The sequence below is a fragment of the Carlito syrichta genome, unplaced genomic scaffold, assembly GCF_000164805.1.
Source record: "Carlito syrichta isolate Samal-C Ts95f unplaced genomic scaffold, Tarsius_syrichta-2.0.1 Scaffold288347, whole genome shotgun sequence".
Lineage (NCBI taxonomy): Eukaryota > Metazoa > Chordata > Mammalia > Primates > Tarsiidae > Carlito > Carlito syrichta.
Genome location: NW_007232443.1, coordinates 870803 through 880091, shown reverse-complemented (window position 1 = coordinate 880091; position 9289 = coordinate 870803).

Sequence of the window (9289 nt, the reverse complement as noted above, 5' to 3'; positions counted from 1 at the left end):
CTTCCAATCCATGAGCATTGGATGTTTTTCCACTTGTCTGTATCATTCTTGATTTCTTTGAGCAGCATTTTGTAGATCTCATTGTCAAGATCTTTCACTTCTATGGTTAGGTGACTGCCAAGGTATTTTTTTCTTTCTTTCTTTCCTCCCTTCTTTCTTTCCTTTTCTTTCCTTCCTTCCTTCCTTCCTTCCTTCCTTCCTTCCTTCCTTCCTTCCCTCCCTCCCGCCTTCCTTCCTTCCTTCCTTTTCTCTCTTTCTCTCTTTCTCTTTCTTTCTTTCTTTCTTTCTTTCTTTCTTTCTTTCTTTCTTTCTTTCTTTCTTTCTTTCTGGCTGGAGTGCAGTGTCATGCTCATGGCCACTGCAGCTTTGACCTGCTTGGATCAAGCGATCCTTCTGCTTTAGCTTCCAAGTAGCTGGAAATACAGGTGTGCACCACCATGCCCAGATAATTTTTTCGATTTATTGTAAAGATGAGATCTTACCATGTTGTCCAGGCTGTTCTCGAACCCATGGGCTCAGGCCATCTTCTTGCCTTGGCCTCCCAAAGTGCTGGGATTACAGGCGTGAGCCATCACGACTGGGTTCTTCTTCTTCTTCTTTTTTTTTTTTTTAAGAGACAAGGTCTCGTTATGTTGCCTAAACTCGTCTCAAACTCCTGGGCTCAAGCAATCCTTCTACCTCAGCTCTCCACGTAACTGGGACTACAAACACTTGCCACCGCACCTGGCTTGACACCTAAAAATTAACTATGACTTTATGCATCCATTAAACATTCACCAAGAAGTATTTGTTGCACCAAGTATTTCCTGGCACTGGGGTTGCAAGGAAAAATAAGACAAGGCTCCTCCCCTAGAATAAACCTTATTTTATTATGCATTTCAATAGCTTTAGGGAGGTACAAATAGTTTTTGGTTATATGGATGCATTGTATAGTGGCAAAGAAGTCTGGGTTTCAAGTATACTTACCACCGTCACCTGTGCACATTGTATAAATAGGTGATTTTTCATTCCTCCACCCCTTCCTCCCTTCTGAGTCTCCAATGTCCATTATACCATTCTATATGCCTTTGCAGGTCCTTAGTCTAGCTCTCACTTACACATGAGAACATACAGTGTCTGCTTTTCCACTACTGTGTTAGTTCACTTAAGATGACGGTCTTCACTTCCATCCAAACGGTTACAAATGACATGATAGAACTCTTAGTCAGGGAAGGAGACTTGTCAGCAAATAGTTAGAGAGATGTACTACTATAGAAACACTGTGAACTATTGGCATTCAGAATTCAGTTTTATCTTGAGAGAGACCCTAAAAATCCATGATATAATGATTTGTATTTTTAGTAAGATGCAGACCTGAATGAAATGATCTTCAAAGTTGTTGGACACTGAAAGCAACAACTTAGCCAGTAAATGAGGTCCAGATACCCAGGTAGGGTATGTATTTTGACCTGGCATGGGTTCTTTACTCCCGTTTAAGCATGTTGTTACACTCATTACAGATCTGAAGTGATGACTTAAAATTCTCAGGTATATTTATTGGAAAATTATGCATTATAGTGGGGTTAAAAACGAGGAGTTCTTAAAGACCTCAGAAAGTTTTCTCAATCAGGCTCGGTGGCTCAGCCTGTAATACCGTGCTTTGGGAGGCCGAGGTAAGTGAATTGCCTGAGCCCACGGGTTTGAGACCAGTCTGGGTAACTTGGTGAAACCTCATCTCTACAATAAATCAAAAAAATTAGCTGGGCGTGTTAGCGCATGCCTGTAGTTCCAGCTACTTGGAAGGCTGAGGTGGAAGGATCGCTGGAGCCCAGCAGGTTGAGGCTGCGGTTGCTGGGAGCGTGCCACTGCACTCCAGTCTGGGCGACAGAGTGAGACTCCAACTCAAAAAAAAAAAGTTTTCTCATGAATGTAAAGAATATATTACATAAATTATTAAGGATAAACTTGTCAAATATATAGACCTGTGTACTGAAATATTTGCTGAGAGAAATTAAGGATCTAAAATAATAACCCACTAAATAATATTCAAGAACCAGAAGATTCAATGTTATTAAGATGCCAGTTCTACCCAAACTGATTTATAGATTCAACGCAATCTCAATCAAAATTTCAAATAGTCTTTTCATAGAAATTGGTGAGTTCATTCTAAAATGTATATGGAAATGCAAAGGACCTAGAAAGTCTAAACAATTTTGACAAAGGAGATAATTGGAGGATTTACACTACCTTATTTTAAGACTTACTGTGTAATTATAGTAATTAAGACAGTCTGGTATTAGGATAAAGACAGATCTAGAGATCAATGGAAGAGAATAGAGTACGAAAATAGACCTATACATATATGGTCAATTATCTTACAACAAAGAGGTCAACATAATTCAATGGAGAAAAGCAAAGTCTGTTCAAAGAATAGTGCTGGAACACTTAAATAGCCATATGCTAAAAAAATTAACTTTGTATTTTACTTTATGCCATATACAATAGTTACCTTACAAAAAAAAAATTACCTTAAAATGGATTATGGCCTGAAATAGGAAAGCCAAAGCTATGACTTCTAGAAGAAAATACAGGAGAAATCTGTTGCAACAAATAGTAGGCAAATAGTTCTTAAGTAAGACACAAAAAGCACAAACCATAAACGAGAATAAAAAGATAAACTGTACTTTATCAAAATTATAAATTGGGCCAGGCCTGGTGGCTTAGTCTGTAATCCTGCACTTTGGGAGGCTGAGGTGAGTGAATTGCCTGAGCCCGTGGGTTTGAGACCCGCCTGGGCAACTTGGCGAGACCCCATCTCTACAATAAATAAAAATAAATTAGCTAGGCGTGGTAGCGCACGCCTGTAGTTCCAGCTACTTGGAAGGCTGAGGCGGAAGGATTACCAGAGCCCAGCAGGTCGAGGCAGTGACCAGGAGCGGCCACTGCTCTCCAGCCTGGGCAACAGAGTGAGACTCCAACTCAAAAAAAAAAAAAGTAAAGAAAAGAAAAGAAAAACTCAAGACACAGATTGGGAGAAAAATGTTTGAAATATGTGTTTGAAAAAGAACTTGTATTAGAACATAAAATAACTTTTACAACTCAGTAGTAAAAAGACAAACAACATAATTTTGAGGGTTTTTTGAGTTGCAGTCTCACTCTGTCACCCAGGCTGGAGTGCAGTGGCACACTCATGGCCACTGCAGCCTCGACCTTTTAGGATCAGGTGATCCTTCTGCCTCAGCCTTCCAAATAGCTGGAACTACAGGCATGCACCACCACGCCCAGCTAATCTTTTGATTTACTGTAGAGATGAGGTCTAGTCAAGTTGTCTGGGCTGATCTTGAACCCGTGGACTCAGACAATCCTCTCACCTCAGCCTCCCAAAGTTCTGGGATTATAGACATGAGCTACCATGCTAGACCACATACATTTTTTTAAACGGCCAAAAACTTCACAATAAAAGAAATACAATAGTCAAAAAGCACATGAAAATCTACTTATGTTATTAAGCATCAGAGAAATACAAATTAAAATCACAATGAGCTATTATTACATATCCACTAGAATGGTTACATTTAAAAAATATTAACAATATTATATGTTGGCAAGGATACAGAGAAACTGGAACTCATATATTGCTGGTGGTGTGTAAAAAATGATTAAACTACTTTGGAAAACAGTTGGGCAATGTTTTGTAATGTTAAACACACACTTGCTATATGACTCAGCAATTCCATTCCTAGGTATTTTTCTAAGAGAAATGAAAACACATGCCCACACAAAGACCTCTATAGGAGCTTTCATTTTTAGCTTTATTCATAATAGTCCAAACTAGAAAGAACCCAAATGTCCACAACAGTTGAAAGGATAAACAAATTGTGGAATATCCATACCATGGAATACTACTCAGCAAAAAAAAGGAATGAAGTATTGTTACATACAACATGAATAAATCTCAAAAATATCATTCTGAGCAAAAGAAGCCAGGAACAAAAGAGTGTCTATTGGCCGGGCTCGGTGGCTCAGCCTGTAATCCCAGCACTTTGGGAGGCTGAGGTGAGTGGATTGCCTGAGCCTGTGGGTTTGAGATCCACCTGGGCAACTTGGTGAGACCTCATCTCTACAATAAATCAAAAATTAGCTGAGTGTGTAGCGCGCACCTGTAGTTCCAGCTACTTGGAAGGCTGAGGTGGAAGGATCGCTGGAGCTCAGTAGGTTGAGGCTGTGGTGGCTGGGAGCGGCCACTGCACTCCAGTCTGGGTGACAAAGTGAGACTCCAATTCAAAAAAAAAAAAAAGTATGTCTACTAAATTATTTCATTTATATGAAATTGTAGAAGAGGTAAAACTAAAAAAAAAAAAAACAAACCAAAAAAAACAACTATAATCAATAAAAAAAAAGAAAAGGCAAAAATAAAGTTGCAGAGAGTAGATCAATGTTCGGTCATGTCAAAATGACTCAGCAACTAACTGAAAAGGGTCCCACTAACTAAAGATAGGGCAGTCTGATTATCTACAAGTTTATTAATTGCAATGGAATAAAACATCTGGGAGGTTACCCAAAAACACCAGAATTATTTTTTGGAGGGCGGATCCCGTGTAATACAGACTTCCCCCACTAGGTAAGTGTTTTAGGAACCCATTGGCATCAGTGTACCAGCTAGTGTTGTTGTAAGAGGCTGTGTTCAATGTCAGTGAATGTTTTTCTGGAGATTCTTTCAACCCTTTTGTCCATTTCATGATGTGTGATTTACCAGCAAACCTGGCCACACCACGCCGGGTGTTCAACAGTTTTTGACCAAAAAACAGTGTAACTTCCATGCCCCACCCTCCCTAGTCACCTGATCTCACTCTAAGTGATTTTTTTTTGTTTCCACAGATGAAAAAAGTCCTCAGAGGGAAACATATTGCTGATGTGGAACAGGTGAAACAAAAAAACCGTAGAAGCACTAGAAGGCATTGAAATTGATGAGTGCAAAAACTGTTTTGAACACTGGAAAAACTGTCTTGATAGGTGTAATGCATCAGACAGAAAACATTTTGAAGGTGACTGAAGTTTAACCATGTAAAAATAAATACACAATTTTTAATAGATAAATTTTGAGGGTTTTTTTGGTATCATTGTACTTGATGTGTCTCAATCCATGAGTTCATAATGATAGCAAACGTATGCACACATGTATATTGTTTAAAAAATAATTTGACAAATTAAACAACTGTCAGTTGTGAATACAAAAATGCTGTTATAATAATTTCTTTACCATATTTCTTTTTTCTTTTTCTTTTTTTTTTTTGGAGTCAGGGTCTCACTCTGTTGCCCAGGCTGGAGTGCAGTGGCACACTCACAGCCACCAAAGCCTTGACCTACTGGGCTCAGGCAATCCTTCCGTCTCAGTCTTCCAAGTAGCTGGAACTACAGGTTTCATGCCCAGCTAATTTTTTTTGTTTGTTTTTGAATTGTAGAGATGAGGTCTTACCATGTTGCACAGACTGGTCCCATACCCATGGACTCAGGCAATCCTCTAGCCTTGGCCTCCCAAAGTGCTGGGATACAGGTGTGAGCTACCACGCCCAGTGAATTTTTTTTTCCGCTGAAACTTTTTTTTTTTAACAGATTAGGTCCCCCCTATGCTGCCCAGGCTGGAGTGCAGTGGCTATTCACAATTGTGGTCATAGTAGACTACAGCCTCAAACTCCTTAGCTCAAATAATCCCACCTTAGCCTCTTAAATAGCTGGGACTACAGGTGTACACCACTGTACCCAGCTGAAACATTTCTTAATGTGTTTTGTTGTTGTTGCTGTTGTTTTGAGTTGGAATCTCACTCTGTCACCCAGGCTGGAATGCAGTGGCACACTCACGGCCACCACAGCCTCAACCTACTGTGCTCAGGCAATCCTTCCACCTCAGCCTTCCAAGTAGCTAAAACTATAGGCATGCACCACCATGCCCAGCTAATTTTTTGACTTATTGTAGAGTTGAGGTCTTGCCAAGTTGCCCAGGCTGGTCTTGAACCTGTAGGCTCAGGCAATCTTCTCACCTTGGCCTACCAAAGTGCTAGAATTGCAAGCATGAGCCACCATGTCCAGATTAGTGTTGTTTTAACAATAAACAAAACTTTGAAATTCTTTTTCTGTAAACCACTTGACCTAATGTTCTACCCACAGAAATTCCCTAAATTTATACTGTGTATCCATTCTCAGTTCACATAGCTTTTCTTTCTTTCTTTCTTTCTTTTTAATGTCTGAAACACTAGGTCCTCTGAAATCCAGTTTCACTACAGTGCCAAGTAGTTTTATAATTTCTAGGCTACTTGAATGCTATTTCAATACTTCTCATTCTCAAAGCCCCAGGTTTACATTTAATCATGTTTACTCTAGCCCATTTGAGTACTCCAATCAATCCATACGCATTTTGGGTTTTTATATTTTCTCAAAGTTGGTGCTATGGTTTGAGTATTTGTGCTTTCTAAAATCCATGTTAAAACTTAGTCTCCAATGTGACAGTATTAGTCTATTTATGGATTGATCCACCTGTGGATTAATGGGCTAATAAAGTGAGAATAATCATAAGAGTGGAACCATTGTCTTTGTAAGAGGAAAAGAGAGCCGGGCACAATGTTTTATGCCTGTAATCCCAACATTCTGGGAGGCTGAAGCAGGAGAATTGCTTGAGGCCAGGAGTTCAAGACCAGTCTGGACAACACAGTAAGATCCTGTCTCTACAAAACACTTTTAAAAAAATTAGCTGGACATGGTGGTGGTGTACCTGTCGTCCTAGCTATTCAGGAGGATGATGTAGGAGGATTGCATGAGCCCAGGAGTTCGAGGCTACAGTAAGTTATGAAAGAAAAAAGAACAAGATGAAGAAAAGGAAAAGGAAGAAGAGGAGAGGAGGGAGGGGGGAGGAGGGAAAGAGAAGGAGGAGGGGAGGAGAAGGAGGAAAGGAGGAGAAAAAGGAGGAGGAGGGGAGGAGGGGGAGGAAGAGGAGGAGGGGAGGAAGAGGGGGAGGAGGAGGGATAGGAGGAAGAAGAAGAACCTGAACTAGTGCATTAGCACTCTTAGCCCCTGGCTCGCCATGTGATGCCCTGCACCTCCTCTAGACACCAACAGCAACAAGATCCTCATCAGATGTGGCCCCTCAACCTTGGACTTCTCAGCCTATGTAAATGTAAGAAATAAATTCCTTTTCTTTATAACTTATCCAGTTTCAAGTATTCTGTTATAAACAACAAAAAATGGACCAAGATGTCTGGCATTTAATCATGATGGAAATCAGACTAAAGAATCTGGATGGAATCATAAAACTCATCGTCATTAATGGAAAAACAACTTGGAGGGCAAGCTCTCCTGATCATTTTCAGTCAATTTGTCTTATAGTCAGAATTTTTTAGAGACATAATACCAAATGGGTTTATACAGAAAACTCAGGCCAGGCACAGTGGCTCAAGCCTGTATGTAATCCCAGCACTTTGGGAGGCCGAGGCGAGAGGATTGCCTGAGTTCAGGGGTTCAAGACCAGCATGGGCAACTTGGCGAGACCTCGTCTCTACAATAAATCAAAAAATTAGCTGGGCGTGGTAGCGCGCGCCTGTAGTTCCAGCTTGGAAGGCTGAGGCAGAGAGATCTCCTGAACCCAGCAAGTGGAGGCTTCGGTGGCTATAAGCATGCCACTGCACTCCAGATTGGGCAACATAGAAAAGAAAACATAGACTCTGAATGACGTCTGGAGGCAGGGGGAAGATTGTATCTAGGAAGTCAAAACAAGGATAAAGATAGCTTGTGTGAGCAATGTGGATGCCACCAGAATTATGTTCATGCCCGTAACTGAGGAGAAAGTGGAAGTTTAAAGCTAGAAAGGATTTTAGCAACATCTAGTCCAGTAGTCACCAACCTTTTTGGCATTAGGGACCAGATTCATGGAAGACAATTTTTCCATGGGCCCGAGGGTAAGGGGGAGGGAGAAGGGATAAGGATGATTCAAGTGCATAACATTTATTGTATACTTTATTTCTAGTATTATTACATTGTAGTATATAATGAAATAATTATAAACAACTCACCATAAAAAAAAGAGGCACGGGTGGAAGTGGTAAATAAAATAATAGGAGGACCAAGCATGGACTAAAATAAGTGTCAGATTTTTGTTTTTTTGTTTTTTGAGTTGGAGTCTCACTCTGTCGCCCAGACTGGAGTGCAATGGCCGCTCCCGGCCACCGCAGCCTCGACCTGCTGGGCTTCGGCGATCCTTCCGCCTCAGCCTTCCGAGTAGCTGGAACTACAGGCGCGCACTACCATGCCCGGCTAATTTTTGATTTGTTGCAGAGATGAGGTCTCGTCAAGTTGCCCAGGCAGGTCTCGAACCCTCAGGCTCAGGCAATCCACTCACCTCAGCCTCCCAAAGTGCTGGGATTACAGGCTGAGCCACCGATCCCGGCCAAGTGTCAGATTTTGATTTAAAGCCTGCCACCAGATGCAACTGTATAATTGAAGTACATCAACTCACTTGCCACTCACTGAGAGGGTTTTTATATGAGCCTGCAAGCAATTGATGTATTATGGTCTCTGTGTAGTCAAACCTCACTGCTAATGTCAATCTGTATTTGCAGCCACTCCCCAGCACTAGCATCACCACCTCAGCTCCACCTCAGATCATCAGGAATTAGATTCCCAAAAGGAGCATGCAATCTAGATCCCTCGCATGCAGAGTTCACAGTAGAGTTCCCTGCTCCTATGAGAATCTAATACTGCAGCTGATCTGATAGGAGGCGGAGCTCAGGCAGTAATGCTCGTGATGGGGAGTGGCTGTTAATACAGATGAAGCTCCACATGTTAGTCCAATGCTCACCTCCTGCTGTGCGGCCCGGTTCCTAGCAGGCCATGGGCCAGTACCCATCAGTGGTCTGGAGGTGGAGGACCCCCTGATCTAGTCCATCCTTTTTATCTTCCAAAGTAAAAAACAAAGGCTTGAAGTACTTAAATGAGCAGTAGCCCTTCGACAAGAACCCAGGGCACCTTGAAGCACAGTTTAGGGTCTTTTCCATGACATTATTTGCATATTTTTAAGTGAATTATTTAGAAAGCTAAAACAGACAAATTTAGGAGGCAAGTTCTTAATACAGTTCAGGGTTCAGAGACATTGAGGTTTGTCAAAACACAAAATACTGCATGAACCACAAAGATATTTAAATATTAGCAGAGGCTAGTTTAACTGGGTCTAGTATTTCCTAGGGACACACCTCCTTTGTCTATATTTCTTTCTTTTTTTTTTGAGTTGGAGTCTCACTCTGTCGCCCAGACTGGAGTACAGTGG